The sequence below is a fragment of the Sinohyriopsis cumingii genome, chromosome 5 (assembly GCF_028554795.1).
Source record: "Sinohyriopsis cumingii isolate HCF-2022 chromosome 5, ASM2855479v2, whole genome shotgun sequence".
Lineage (NCBI taxonomy): Eukaryota > Metazoa > Mollusca > Bivalvia > Unionida > Unionidae > Sinohyriopsis > Sinohyriopsis cumingii.
This window is the reverse complement of record NC_142965.1, coordinates 29,536,461-29,553,309: the sequence shown is the minus strand read 5'-3', so window position 1 is coordinate 29,553,309 and position 16,849 is coordinate 29,536,461.

The window sequence follows — 16,849 nt, the reverse complement described above, 5'->3', positions numbered from 1 at the left end:
AAATGATAATAAAGCATTTTAGCCCGTGGCTTCGGCACGGCACTCGTTTTTGTGGGTTTTTTAAAATGTTGTTAGTGTTGTTTTGGGGTTGTTTTTTGTGTGTGTACCACACTAAAAAACATACCAGGTATTAGGCCTAACGTAGGAAAAGAAATTATCCTCTATTTATTACTATTCTTACTGTCAAATGACGCAAAAGTGATCAAATTGCTATTAAGATTTTGTTTTGTATAACACTTACCGCTCGTTTTCCTCGAGATAAAGCAGCCACTTCAAAATGATTATAAAATCTGTGACAGATGAAAAACGTGGTTTAAATAATTCGTAATCGCCTGCCTTAAAATACTGTAGGAATTTGCTAATGTATTTCATGGCCCTCGTTTGAATAGATACCAACGATCATGTATATCGACCAAATTTTGTATATTCCTGCCCACAATCATGTATTTTGTATTAAACCGTATATTACACGAGCGCTCTGTGGCAAACTCGGGGGGGGGGGGGGGGTCTCTATTATACCCAGAGGCGTAGCTATGATATTTTGCGCCCGGGGACGAACTATAAAATTGGCGCCCCAGCCCCCTCCCCGTTTAATCACATTTTTGAATATTACCCTTGTTTACTTATTATAATGTAACGTTGTAAGCCTCATTTTGGCGCCCCTGTACCTTGGCGCCCGGGGACATATGTACTCCCCTTCCCCCCCCCCCCCCCAGCTACGCCTCTGATTATACCTGCTGTATCAGTTGAGAAATATATTGAACAGATCAGGCCCCAATACTCTCGCTCTGAAAAACATTAAAATAATTATATGCAGAATATCGGTAGGTCTCCCTCTTGCCGAAAATGTCAGCACCATATATATTTTGCAAGTAATGTAATGGGTATAATAACACACACACACACACACACACACACTTTTTTTTGGGGGGGGGGCAACGGACAGATGCCCCCATTTCCCCAAAAAAATAAAAAGTATTTTATATTTGTGTATTTCCCCCTCAGATGTGTTCTACGTTTTATTAAAACAAAATTTTATATAAAAAATTTAGTTTTTAGAATTTTTGATGGGGTATTTATGTTTCCATAGTGTTATCTAAAGGGTTGTTCGTCCGAGTCTGGTTTCCCTCACCTTGCTCGAAGTTCATTCCCTTGAAATGTTTTGTAACCTTTGCTATATGTCGCCTAGGTCTCAGTGTTTGCTATATGTAATGGTGTTATATTGTGTGTATGCTATATTTTCTTTATGTTTGAGACAGCAAGTATAGATCAAATATCTTTCCCAGTTGTATTTCTTCCTTTATGATGTTATATTGTATCTTTTAATTTGTTTTATGGTTTTCTAATTTTGACGATGGAATGGTGTACTATTTAGATTTTGTTTAAAAAAAATAATTTCCTATTTTATTATTCGAGTAATAATATGTGTCGTTCCTCATAATAGTCTTTAAAGATGTTGATAGGTAGGTTACGCTCGATCCAAGGTTCACGCTTCTTTATTCTCTATGTGTTTTTCCTGGGTCGCGTTAGGCCTCCTTTATTTAGTTTATCTGATTATGCTTTATTGAAAGATCCAAACGTATTTATGAGACCACATTATTCTATAGTGGTCAACCATGCAGTGCGGGAGAAGTTAGTAGGGTTTTAAACTAAGTGTTATACAGTATGTATTTGTGTCTTTATTTTGTCTGTTTATGTTCTACATTGGGTGTTTTCAAAGACTCATGATGGACCTATGCACTTCACTGAGCCCTGTGACTTAGCCCCATGATGTCATCGCCATTTACTTCCCCCTTATATTTTCCCTGTATCCCTTCCTATATATGTCTTTAGAATTTTCTTTCAGAGAAAGAAGAAAAAAAATTAAATTACAAAATTCTTTTATTTTTTTCTTTCTTCCTTTCTTCCCTTTTCTCTTTTAAAAAAAAAAGTTATATGGGTTTCTTTGAAATATTTGAAATAGAATTTGAAATTTTCTTTGAAATATGGCTGTTGTGGGGTGCGAGGAGGGGGTATGGGTATGGCATCAGCTCGCAATTGCGCTACGCGACCCTTCGGTCTGTAATACCTATTCCTCCCTCCCCCTCTCTCCCCCAATTCCAACATCAATTGCGTTATATCAACCTGACGGTAAGTATCTATTCGTCGTAAGACGTACTGAGTTCTTGTTGTGGTTAATATTCTTATTTTTACCACGTATCTTATTTAAAAATCTTTATCACCTGTCCACAGGATATCATCGTAGTTACTATATAGTCTATACATTTTAGAACGATTTTGTTTTCGTAGTCTAAATCTATGAATAAAATGTTATTTTTGTTATACTTATATTTTTTGCAAATTTTCATTATTAACTTTATCCTATTATGTTTAGTTTTATCACATTGGACAATCGTATGTAGTTTGGTGAAGTTCGCTGTTTTACATAAAGGGCATTTCGGCATTATCCTCAGCATACGATGTTTGATTGTTTCTTCGCCTGTTAGCCAGGTGTTGTGCAGGTATTTAAAAATTATACTTTGTGTTTTGACAGATCTTATTTTCCCCAATTTTTCCAATTTTTTGTCCAATTTACCCCCTCAGTTGTCCTGCTCTACTCTACATTTTATATTTTTGGTTACCTCCTCCCTAATCCAAGCGTGACTTTTACTTATTAAATTTTGCATAAATCTGTTTTGTCTCTATATTTTAAAATTAGTTCTCATATGTTTGCGTGGCACTTCGATTTTTTTATATTAATTTGTTATTTTTGTATATCTCTGGTCGGTTTCTCAAGGTGAAGCCGAACCAGTAGATGTACGGTGCTTCTCACGCTGTAGCCGGGTCTGAGTGCATTTTTTTTTTTAATCTATTGATTATGTTAGTTAATTATAGTAGTAGAGGGCTCGGCAACCCCAAGCCCCCTCTACTTTTGGCCCTATATAATGTCTCTTTTTTTACATGATGCATTTTATGATTCCATATATAATCTATTATTTCGTTGTCTGTTTTGTTTAAAATTGTATTATCCATATCTATGGATTTAATTATGTAGTTAATATTTGAGTATAAATAAGTCTTGGCCACTTGGGCCCGCTCCATGATAGGTAATGGCGCCATGGCCAGATTTTCACATTTTCTCTTATTTTATTGATAATATGTTCATAATTTTCTACAGCTTCTTTTTTTTATTACCAAAGTAAACCCCTAGAGCCTTTACAGTGTCTCTCAGTAAGTGTGTGTGTGTGTGGGGGGGGGGGCGATAATCCAGGGTGGTTGCCCCTCCAGTTAACTATTTTTAAGATTTCGTGCTTGTTGTGGTTTATTTTGGAACCCGACGCTTATAGCATTTCCCCTCTCTTATAAAGATGTTGCAATCATATGCATGTTAGAGCATCTTTTAATTTTTTTTTAGGTTTGGTATTTGTATGCCTTGTATAATCAGGGGCGGATTAAGGCTCACTGGTGCCCTAAGCACTGACAAATCTTGGCGCGCCCCTCTTTTCCACGTACACCTGAGAAGATAACCCTAGGGTGTACCATGATCAAGAAACAGAACATCATGATCAATTTGCACTAGTTGTATCAGTTTTTTTTACAAATCTTCATTCTTTTTTCTTTCTTTCTTTTCACCCTTTTCTCAACTTTGTGGTGCCCCATTTGGCCCTGGTGTCCTATGCACGTGCTTAGTCTGCTTAATGGTTAATACGCCCCTGCTTGCACATCTGGGTTGTTTCTTATCGTGTGACGTAGGATTTATATTGCCATTACGTATTCTAGCATTGATAGTGGACATCCTTGTATCACTGATCGTTGTATTTCAAATTCTTTCGTGCATTTCCCGTTTAATTATCCCAGTGTGTAGGATTTTGGTCCATTTTGGAAATTGGGTCCGAAACCAAATTTTTTAAAAACATTCTTTATACAGTTTTGTTCAAATCAGTCGAAAGCTTTCTCCTGGTCGAAGAGTACCATAGCACTCATCATACCAGTTTCATTTATGTAGATAATTATAGTTTTAATGTTTAAAATATTGTTTTGTATATCCCTCCCCCACAAGTTTGATTTACATTAATTATCTTGTTTATCCTACCCTTTACTGTATTTGTTAAAATCCTACTTAAAATCTTATAGTCCGTGTTTAAAAGTGATATAGGCCTCCAGTTTTTAACCTCGTCTCTATTCCCTTTCCCTTTGGATATAATTGTGATAACTCCCTCCCTCATAGATTTAGTCATTTTATTTTTACTTAAAACTATATTATTATACAAAGCGTTTAAGATCGGCGTCAGTTCACCGTGGAACTTTTGGTAGAATTCCACGATGAGTCCATCTTTCCCTGGTGACTTTTGTGAGTGTTGATATACTTTTTGTGATTTCTTCATCTGAGATGACATCATCACATTGGTCTCTATGTACTGCTGATGTCATCTCACAGTCGACATTTTTTAAGTAGCTGTCGATTGTGCTGAAGTATATGTTCTGTGTGGTGTGTGGTGTATAGTTCTTTATAATATTTGGAAATATTATTTAGGATATCTTCTTTTACAGTATGGGTTACATTGTTTATTTTGATATTGTTTAAAATTGTATCACCCCCTTTTCTAAATTCTTCTCGCTTATATACGTTTTTTGCCTCGTTGTAGATCTTTGTAAATTTTCCCGCCCTTATTATTCTCCCCTGATTTTCGTCTTCTTCAACGATTTTAATTTTGTCTGTCAATCGTTTTTTTTTTTTCTTTCTCCATCGTCGTTTGTTGTTTTGCTTAGTTCTAATTTGAGTTCGTGTTTGTCTTTTTTTTCTGGGGTTTTTCCGCCCTCTATTTGAGTACTGAATATTTATTCCTTTTATTTTGTTTTTTAAAACATCCCAATCAATTATTATATTAATATTTTCTTCATTTTTGACGGTTTCAATTTCTTTTTTTAATTATTATTTCGACATATTCTTTGTCATTTAAAATCTTATTATTTAGTTTCCATAGTCCTGACCCACATTTTTCTATTTTTTTCATTTTTAGGTCAATAGTGAGCATGAAATGGTCTGATAGCTTTTGGTTGGTTATTGCAGTATTAATATATATTAATGGATCATAAAAATTTCCGTAAAATTTATCAATCCTGCTAGACTGGTTTAATTTATAGTTACCCAGTTGAAATCTCCCCCTATGATTAGATTTTCCATCGAATATTGTTGTAGGTAGGTGTATAAGTTTTCTTTAAAATTAGTTTCTTATTTCTATTAGCTGGCATGTACACATTTATAATATGCCAATTAAACATTTTAACACGTAGCAACCGTCCCTTAAAAAATTCCCCCCTCCTCAAACCTTTCCCAGCTTTTTAAAAATATTATTGTTGCAACCAACTCTAATATCATTATTTGCAAAATTGTTGCATATCTTTATTGCGTTAAGTTTGTCTTCTACTAAAATTTCGAACTCTGGCTTAATTCTATAGTGTGTTTCTTGTATCATTATTACACCAAAGTTTGTTTCTTTGGCTACTTTGTCTGCTTTCGCTTTGTCTATCCCATTGCTGTTGATAGTAGCGATCCGGAAATTTGTTTCTTCCATTTTTGCTTTACTCCCAGGTGCCGCATCACTTTTATATAGAATTTAATTGTATATATTTCAGTTAAAGTTATTATATTCCATTTGTTTTTGTACACACACACCAGCACGCTCGACAAAGAGCGCTTGAGTAATATACAGTTTGATACATCCTACATGGTAGTGGGCAGGAATACATATATAGGTCGTTATCCTTCTCGACCGAAGTAGTAACATTGTTCCAATGCTAACACTCGACGTCCTCGATTTGTGCTTCAACGTATTTGCAGTCTATACACTTAAAGTTACAATGGAAAAGTGTACATGAACATATTTATACCATAGACAGAGCCTTGAAGTACTACTTTTTTCGGTCTAAAACTGTCCCAAAAAAAAAAGAAAAAAAAAACCCAGCATGTAATAGTTCATTTCGATACAGTTGCACAGAGCATTTGACGTTCATTTTGATGTCAATATATATTGATATCGATTAAGTGCGATTTGTTTTCAAAGCTGCTTTATTGCTGGTAGTGCTTCTGTTTTCAAGTTCGATATATAATATACCCATGGAGCAGTAGTAATACAGAAATCAGAACAACAACCATCATCATCATCATCGGGAGTATTATTATCGTATATGTTGGTCACATCGATGATCATTAATAAAAAGCGGTTGAAATATGAACAATATTCCATCTCTTCAAATAGCAAATAACTAAGCAAAGTGTGTGTGTGTGTGTGTGTGTGTGTGTGTAATTTTTAACGTAGCTTTAAAAAAAAATGCAATCATATCGCTACCATGTCTGCATTGTGACAGTTTATAATGATGTCTAGCAATGTGGCATCATGCCACAAACATACAGCATTTTGTCCCACCCAATCACATTATCCTCACACCAATATCTTAATGATGGGCGCCAAAAGAGGCAGCTGCTAGTACCATTTTTATGTCTTTAGTGTGATTCGGCAGGGGTTTGAATCCGCGACCTCTCGCATCCAAGGCGGACGCTCTGTACAGACACTGCACCACCTGAGCGATCGCTTAGCAAAGAATGTACGATACTGTTTCCTGTTGTTCATAACAACTCGACCTGGAGACCCACCTGACGGAAAATGAAAGCGCATTATAACGTTATAATATACGAATCCGGAATTTTTTTTGATTATTATAATTTTCAAGAAAGTTAGTGCCTTTTAGCATTTGACAAAGTGTGCTTGCAGTTGCATACTAAGGGGAGGGGGAGTTTACAACATACTTCGATGCTTACTACTGATTTGAAGCATAAAATTAAAACTAAACAACAGCATAACATGTTTATATATCTTATTAAATACGTCTTCATTTGTCTTTCCGTGCGCCAAAATGCCTTCCTACACGAACATGTTCCATATAGGTAAATAAGTTGTACCAATCGTAAACAACCACCGATTTCGACATATATGATATCAATTTATAGGTTTCTCATCAGTTTAAATCGATCTGTGCAAAAAAAAAAAAAAAAAAAAAAAAAAAATAATTAAAAAAAATGTGTGAAAATGAATAATAAAAAAGTTCCTATTTGCGACTCATTGTCGCTTGCGATTTTACCGATCTTCGTATCCTTGATGCTTCCATCCTTCCCGTTTAGGGATGGTAGCACCTACTTGGATGCTAATACTATAGATTTGAAGCATATAATTAAAGCTGTACAACAGTAAATAATATGTTTATGTATCTTCTTATTAAGTACGTCTTCATAATGTATGTTCGTGCGCCCAATGCCTTCCTCTACGAACGGTTTCGATATACACGAATAAGTCATACCAATAGTAAATAAACACCGATTTTGACAAATTTCATATTAATATATAGGTTTCTCATCTGTCTAACTCGATCTGTGCCAACAGACATGTGTGAACATGCAGAATACAAAAAAGTGTACTTTTTACTGAATATTGGGTTCGACTTTACTGATCTTCATATCCTTGCTACATTCATATACCGTTCCCGTTCTGCGATGGTAGCACATACGTCCATGCTAATACTATAGATCTGAAGCATATAATTAAAGCTGTACATAATTATAAAATATGTGTATGTATCTTATTAAGCACGTCTTTATCTGTCTTTCCGTGTGCCTACATCTGACCTATACGAAAGTTTTCCATATGGGCGAATAAGTCATACCAATCGCAAAGAACGATTTTGACACGTTTGATATCAGTTGATAAATTTTTATCAGTCTAAATAGATCTGTGCCAATATAAATGGGTGAAAATGCAAAATAGAAAAGTTGGTATTTTTCACTCAGTATCGCTTGCAACGTTACCGGTCATCGTATCCTTGCTACGTCCATCTGCCATTCCCGTTTTGCGATCGTATCACATTTTTTCGATGCTAATTCTATAAACCTGACACATATAATAAAAGCTGTTCAACGGTAAATAATGTGTATGCGTCTTATGAAGTACGTCTTCATTTGTACGTCCTTGCGTTTAGTGCCTTCCTAACCGAATATTTTCCATATAGGCGAATAAGTCATACCAATCGCAAACAACCAACGATGTTGACAAGTCTGATATCAATTGATACGTTTCTCATGATTCTAAGTCGATCTCTGCCAATAGACATGTGTGAAAATGCAAAATAAAAAAGATTGTTCTTTTTACTGAATATCGGGTGCGACATTACCGATCTTCATATCCTTGGTACGTGAAACTACCATTGCCGTTTTGCGATTGTACCACATATTTCGATACTAATACTATAAATTTGAAGAATATAATTAAAGCTGTACAACAGTAAATAATATGTGTGTGTATCTTATTAAGTACGTCTTCATTTGTCTGTCTTTTCTCCTAATGTCTTCTATACGATCGTTTAACAAACAGGTGAATAAGTCATTACAATAGTAATAAACACCGATTTAGCAAAATTTGATATCAATTGTTAGGTTTCTCGTCAGTCTAAATCGATATGTGCCAACAGAAATGTGTGAAAATGAAAATAAAATAGTTTGTATTTTTGACTCGATATCGGTTGCGACTTATACGTGCCTCTACCATTGCAGTTTGCCACGGTACCACATATTTCAATTTTAATATTATAGATCTCAAACATATAAGGAAAGCTATACAACAATATATAATATGTGTATGCATCTTATAAAGTACATCTTTGTGTGTCTGTATGTCCGCTCAATGTCTTCCTCAATGAGCGTTTTCCATATAGGCAAATAAGTTATAACATTAGTAATTTTTTAAAAACGCGATTTAGACGAATTTGATATCAATTGATAGGTTTCTCATCAGTCTAAATTGATCTGTGAAATATATAAATGTGTGAAAATGCAAGTAAAAAAGTTGATATTTTTTACTTGGTGTCGCTTGCGATATTACGGATCATCAACGGATCATCATATTCTATATTCTACCTACGTGCCTCTACCCTTGCCGCTTTGAGATGGTACCATATAATTCGATGATAATCATTTGAATGTTAGTGCTCCTAGATCTTTACAACACGAACGTTTATCTTAGAGTCGAATAAGTCATACCAATCGTAAGCACACACAGATTTTGACAAATCTGGTATTATTTGGTAGGTTTCTCATCAGTCTAAATTGATCTATGCCTACAGAAATGTGTGCAAATGCAACCTAGAAAAGTTTATATATTTTACCCAGTATCCTTTGCGACTTTACCATTACCAATCTTCATATCCTTGTTACGTGCCTCTAGTATTGCTGTTTTGCGATGGTATCACATACCTCGATGCTGATACTAGTGATATGAAGCATATACTTAAGCAATAAAACAGTAAAAATTATGTGTATGTATCTTATTAAGTACATCTTCATTTCTCTGTCCGTGCGCCTATATCCGTGCAACATGATCGTTTTCTATAAGGCTAAATATGTCATGTTAATCGTAAAAAAAGCTACAAAGATTTGGACCTATTTGATATCCAGTCATTGGTTTCTCATTAGTCTAAAACGACCCGTGTCAATATAAATGTGTGAAAATGCTACCTTGAAAGTTGCCTTTTTTGTCTCGGTATTGCTTGCGACTTACCGATCTTCATATCTTTGCTACCCGCTTCTACCCTTGCCGTTTTTTGATGGTTTGTATATAACCAAATAAGTCATGCCAATTGTAAAGAACCACCGATGTTAACACATTTGATATTAGTTTATAGGTTTCTCATCCTCCAAATCTTTCTGTTTTTAAGAAACGTTTTTCTAATTCAACTAACGGGTCATCACGCTAAAATTACGCTACTGACAAATGTCACCTTAATATCCTACATACTAAACTTAGACAAGCAGGTAGTCTCCTGAAATCCGACCTTTACATGGTGAATTTAGTTAACTCTTTCACGTGTGCATGTGCTTATGATAATGAAGAAGTTGAACACTTTGTCTATTGCCCCTTACCTAATGCCAAAGATCCCAGCTCTTTCGCTCTACCTTTCAATACATTTCTTGGTTAAGTCTAGATTTATCATTGAAAAGTGACGTGACTACTCACCTACAATAAGATGTCTTTCTGCTTGTGTGATGACCCGTTAGTTAAATTAGAGAAACGTTTCTTAAAAATAGAAAGATTTGGAGGATTTCGGATATCATCAGGCAGAGAGTTCTAAAGACGAATCGTATATGGTAAAAGGTCGTGTGAAAATATAAAGTTTGGTTGAGATTGGTGTGATACTTTGAGAGTAACGTAGACGATAATTAGATGCCTCATATCTCCTTTGTGGAAGAAGTTCGTTTAAATAGTTAGGTACTTGAGTATTTATAATCGAATACATAATGCATAATCTCTTCCTTTTCCTTCGTTGTGCAAACCAAGCAGTTTCCGCATAAAGAGACTATCTAGAAGAATTAATGGGTATAGATCTGGAACGATCCGTGCATCTTCCATCTGATTTTCCCCCCTTTATTCTGATCTTTCCGAATCTTCAATAGAACAATTATCCCAGACTCCAGAAGTATATTCTAAGGTTGGACTTATGAATAGTGTATATAATTTAGCTGAAGTCAACAATTAGTCTGCATTTAGACGGTAGTGTTTTATCTCCTTTCTTATACATCGGTATGTCATACGCTAGCTTGCACTGTGTTAGGAACACGCTGGCTGGGAGTGATTTATTTAAATGTATTTGCAATAGAACATACATTTCTTCAACTATACTTGTACAAGTTTATTACTTATTGGATTGGTTCCAGCGGTTTTGTTTAGGTCAAGACTAGTTACTACATCTATAATTTCTTGTTTATATATAATGATGGCAGAAATAAAAGTTTCATTTCTAACTTCAAAATGCGGTAACTGTTTATCATAATTTTTTAAACGTGTAACATATCAAACTTCCGAGTTCAACAGGTCGCACTTCTCCTGATCACTTGTTGCAAATTTAGATGATCATTTCGTACGTTTCAGTGGAGGTAATAGGTTCCATGTCTTTGTAGAATGTACTTGTTATCTCATTATTTTCCAATAAGGTCGAGGATTTGATCCGATGGCAGGGGTTGAACCTGCATCCTTTCGGTCGCAGGTCTGAGACGCTAACCACTGAGCCAATGTTGCTCCTCTTAAGATTAATATACCCATATGATATTTTCCAGTATCATACGTAACTATATGATACGTTTAATAACACCCAGTAACTCAGCAAATGCCGGCATGACGACATATGAATTGAAGTTATAATGACGAATGTAATTTAAAGTCAATTATGTAACCTATTTTTATGCTTTTTATTGAATATCATTTCTGTCATGTGATACACATAACATAATCTTACATTTAAGTTTATTTAAAATGAAATTTATGAAATTCGTTAAATAGTTTCAATCTTTTGCGACTCTCGTGAAAAGATCCTTCATTGCTGTTCATATAATTTTACATGTCATTATATTTCTTTATTGATTTGCACTTTGGTTACAAAAGAGACAACTTTTGCAATTTAAAACTTATTTCATCTATACTACACTAGTATAGCTCATGAAATGAAGGCAGTTTACTTGGCCTCTAATTCATCTATAGGGAATGATACCTGCGGGAGACTGCTCTATCTGACCAGTGTGTAACTATGGAAACGGTAATTTAGTGACCTCTTCTCCAGCCTCGAGCTTTAGGTTAAGACTGAAATTCGCTGTCTTATGTAATGTTCTGTATCTGTAGTTTAAAGCTGGGAGAATTATACAAAGAGAATAGCAAGTAAACCCTTCTGTAAATGGAGCAAACTCGCACTTTTACACTGTAAAACTAATTTATCTTACAATCATTTATGAATAATTAAAAATTACTGAGTAGTAACTAAGAATATATAAATTCTTTAGATGGAGACCCAAATTTCATTTTTTAAATTATCGTATTTTTTATGTTTACTTTCCAGATACATTTTTAAAAAAATTCTCAAGAAAATATGAAATCTGACAAAAGATAACGAAAGTCTTATTATTTTGATTTTTTGTAAAGAGCAAAGAAAGAAAACTATTAATGACATAAGCTTTCATCATGACATATACACACTAGCCTCCACAGAAGTACCTTTATGACAGTACGGTTAAAATAGAAATAAATATGCATATACAGTTGTAAACTTTCCCGATTTATGACTAAACATTTATACTGTGATAGGGTATTCTTAGTAAGTAAAATGTGTATTATACAATGAATGAATAGGAGGTATTCGATGAATGGACTGCACGCATTTCAGGTGCAGTGGCTACTCAAGATTATTTACTGATGCACAAACTAGTTATAGTTGTCATACTGGTTGTCATTCCAGGGATACTGACAGTCAGTGATTTCCACCTTGTAAAATCTTTCCTCTAGGGCGGACAATAATAATAGTTTCTGAAGCTGATTTTATTAGCAATGGTTTGCAAAATAACAACAAATATCCTTGTGTTTTATCAACTCATTATGGTTCCGCTGCTTTGGTAGAACAAAAAGGAATGTTCTTTATTGTTTTATGAATTTTATGCCCTGTGACAATGGCCAACATTTTGTAGGTCACGATCACTTTGGCATAAACTTATTTTATGCATGGCAGTTGGAAACTACGAAAATCTTCTTAGAGGCGAGCTGTATAATCGGCAGTTACATTGTTATTTTGAAAGAGTTCTGATAACTAAATAAATAAGTAAATAAATAAAAACACCATCTTTTATCATTAAAAGTTGCCAAGTGTTGTTTATACATTGTACGTGGCGTAATTCGTAAGTTTACTCGGCATATTTTCAACTCGGTAACGCCTGGTAACGGTCATACTTTTACCTAAATATGTGGGTCCTTTGAGAGCATCGTAAATGTATGGAGGAAAAGAAATAATTGTATTTTATGCTCATCTCAAAAGATTTGTTTGTATTTCTGCGAAATAGTCATGCCTAACCAGATAATAGCACAGACCCCCCCCCCATTGTAACTACAAAGCCTTGAGCAAGTGCGAAGTTACCAGTTAATTTTATTGTTTGTTTCTATTTTTCAAGTTGTCTTCGTGTGTGCGCGCGTAAATTGAAAGCTTGTTATTACCAGTCAATATCGTCAATCATATTTGCTCCATTATTCCATGCAGATAAGAAAGGAACTAATTTTGTGTTGAATTTGTGCCCCCCCCCCCCCATCCCACCCCGCCCCGGCACGGTACAATAAACAAACACTTGATTGAAAATAAAATAAAAGAAACTAACCTTGCATTGTTATAATGTATTCCTTCTTTTTCATCATGCGAAATTTACAGAACAAAATATATCAACGAACTCCGTAAATGTAGCGGATGCCGGCATGCGTATGCATCCTTACTGTGTGTGTATCGCTAATGTCAGATAAAAAAAATATCGCAAAAGAGACGAAAATATCACCAGATTGCTTGAAGGCGCCTGCCATTCACGCATGATAAGTTTCAAGGTGCAAACGGACCAAGATTATATTGTATCCAGGTTAACTATACGACGATATCTCGCAAATAAAAAAAAAATCATTATTTTAAAGAACATACAATGTGAGTGCAAATGATAATCTTTCGCAGGTATGAGTTACGAAAGTATCATGGGGGGTGGGGGCACCAGACAGATGACCCCCACCACACAAAAAATAAAGTGTTTTCATGTACTCTTGTATACCCCAAGATGTGTGTGCTTGTTTAAAGTTTAAAAAAGGAATTTTGATCAAACTTTTAGTTTCTAATTAGTCCTAGTGTTTTCTAAAGGGTAGTAGTCTGAAACATGGGTCTTATTCCCATTTTCAGATTTCATATCCTTGATTTTTAATGATCTTTGTCAAGAATTTTCTATGTTCCGTGTATGCTATGTGTATCAATGCTATGGTGTGTGTATGCTATATAGTCTGTGTGTAGGGACAGCAATACTATGTCAAATTTGTCTCTGTTGTCTTAATATATATTTTTCTATGGACTTTTCAAATTTATTTGTTTGTCCTGGTATAAATTTAGTTGCTTTTGAATTAATTTGCAATTTAGAATTCCGGCGAGATGAACGGTATACTACCATTTGAAATTAAAATAAAACCTTTTGTTTTATGTGATTGACTATGGTGTGGTGTTTCTCACATTAAAGTCTATTTTCAAAATGAGGTAGGCTGTATTCGAGTCAGGGTCCGCACTTTCTTTCTTTATTTATTTGTGTTTCTCCCGATTCGAGTTAGGCCTCCTCTCTAGTATTTAATTTATAATGTAAAAGAAGTAAATATCCAACCCAAAACCCCTTAGGAAGCTTTATACATTTACTGGTTTGGTTTTAGCATGAAAAACATAAGTGACATCTACAAAAATAATAAACTGGTAAAAAGACTAGAAACAACAAGGACCTTTAGAAGTATAAAGGAACTTTTATGTAAATATAGGGAAAATGAGGAACTTTGGGGAATTGAAACTAAGGAAACATATAATTGGATAAGGGAAAATTTAACCTCTAAAATTAAAAATAAAGTAGAGGAGGAAATATCTCGGTTAATTGGGACAGACCTTAGAGGTACTGGACCAACATCGGCTCTCCAAAAATACAAAGCTTGATATTCAGATATCTACACGACATATGCATACATGTAAATTATCTCATGTGCAAATGTGCGAACTTCACAAAATATCATGCGATGGCACAGTGCGAGTTTAGGAAACAAGACAGGATACAGTTAATTATGGAGATATCCAAGAAATAAAAATACAGAAGAAACCAAGTTTTATATCAAGACGGCAACTTTAACAAAACTTTAATAGGAAAAATAACAGATAACATAACTAAAACCATGATGGCGTGTGACCAAGTCATAAACATAAAAAAAATGAATAGGCAAATTTTTTTGTAATCCTTTCAAATTAATTAGAAAAAAAGAACTTCTAGGAAGATTTGTGAATGGGAGGGACGGGGCTGCAAAGGGTGAAAAGAAGGGGAGGGAGATGGGGCAATGGATAATCTCCCCTTAAAGGGGACCATCACAAAGTGAACCCTTGCCCTCATACCCCCACCCCGGATTGGAATCTGCTGTAGCCGCCACCCTTTTAGATTCTTATAAATTTTCCTAAACAGCTTCAGTTTCTTTTTATTATCCATTACAATTAAAATTAAATAATTAAATAGACTTTAATTATATTACGTAAACTATCACAAATCCTAATTATCGGGACAGAGAAACTATATGGGAAAAGAACGAGATAATGACGTCATGGGGCTATGAAAGAGTCGGGAAAAACACCTCATATAGGAAACTTTACATACATACACGAAAACAAAGGATCTAATAAGTCTCTCTTCTAATTCTATTTGCTCAAAATGTGCAGCTCTCGCACTGCACGGTAAATCCCCACTGTGTGTGTGTATGTGTGTGTGTGTGTGTGTGTATGCGTGTGTGTGTGTGTGTGTGTGTGTGGGAAGAACAACCATTTTTAGAGATTTTGGCAGAAATCCAATAAATAATTTGAGACGGCCTAACTCTAGGTGGGAGAAATACAAGCAAATAAAAAAGTGTATGGACTCCAACTCGAGTACAGCGGATTTCAATTTACAAATCCAATATGTGAATAATGACACAATATATTTGCACACAGAACACATTAAGTTTTTTTTTTCTTAATTAAATTATAATACACCGTTACTTAGCCAAAATTCAAAAATATATTAAATAAATAAAAATAAATCTTTTCTTGATCCGATTATAAGGTCCTAAGATTACTGGGGAGATTTGGGAAAAAATAAAGGCTATCCCAACATGGAAGCAAAATATAGCATACACAAACTATAGCATATATATATATAGCACACACGGGATATAGGCGACCTCTAGCCAAGGTCAACCAAGAGTATAGGGAAGGGATTTCAAGTCAGGTGATGGAAAGATGGAAACCTATTCGGAAAAACAACCCTATAGATAAAACTAGGTTTTAAAAGAAATACCCCGTTAAAAAGGAGAATTAAATTTTTTTGACCTAAATTCTTTTGCATAATATAAAACATACAACACATGGGGGGGGGGATAAATACACATAAAACACTATAATTTTTTGGAAAAGTGGGGTGGGGGGTCTGTCTGGTGCCGGCCCCCCCCCCCCAGTACTTCGTCTTGTGGGGATAAATGTACGTCATTTCCTGCTGGCGTCCTCTATAGGTGGAAAATCGTATCTAAGTAACAGTGATGTATACTTTTATTTCGAGAAATTAAATTATTTTTTCTGTACACTTTATAGGTTTTTTTTGGTTCTTTTTGTTCAAGTATAACTACTTTTAATCATGTTATGCAAATCTGATGTATAAAGAAAAATGTTGGTGCATGGCCGGTAACTTTTATACGTCATGGCAACGGAAAATAAATTCCGCGCATGCGCATTTTGTGTGGGAGCACCAAAAAAAAACCCACACAAAAACAAGCAATCTACTAAAACAAGCCATTACGTGAGAACTTGGCCTGAAAAGAGCAAATATAGGTACTATAAAATATTGCTAGTCTCGGATTTGACAAGCCTTAGTTTTTTATGCTGATGAAACATTTTTCAGTAGAATTTTTTTTCCTACAGTTTAAATGCCTAATTTTACTGTTTATAATCATACATGTTCAAATGTACTGGTCACATATAACAATATCGTCGAAATATTAACTGATACCATGCTGGATTTATATAGAATGTCTAAATAATCATAAAACTAAAGGTGTAATTGATTATAACCAATATATATTTTTTGCAATAACAAGATAATGAGATCCGAATATTGACCAAACAGTACTTAGAGAAATTCAATATCGATTAGTTCATCCTCAACCTCCAACTGATATACTTTATTGCAAGGGGTAAATGGTACCGTATTGAAAGACGTGTTAGG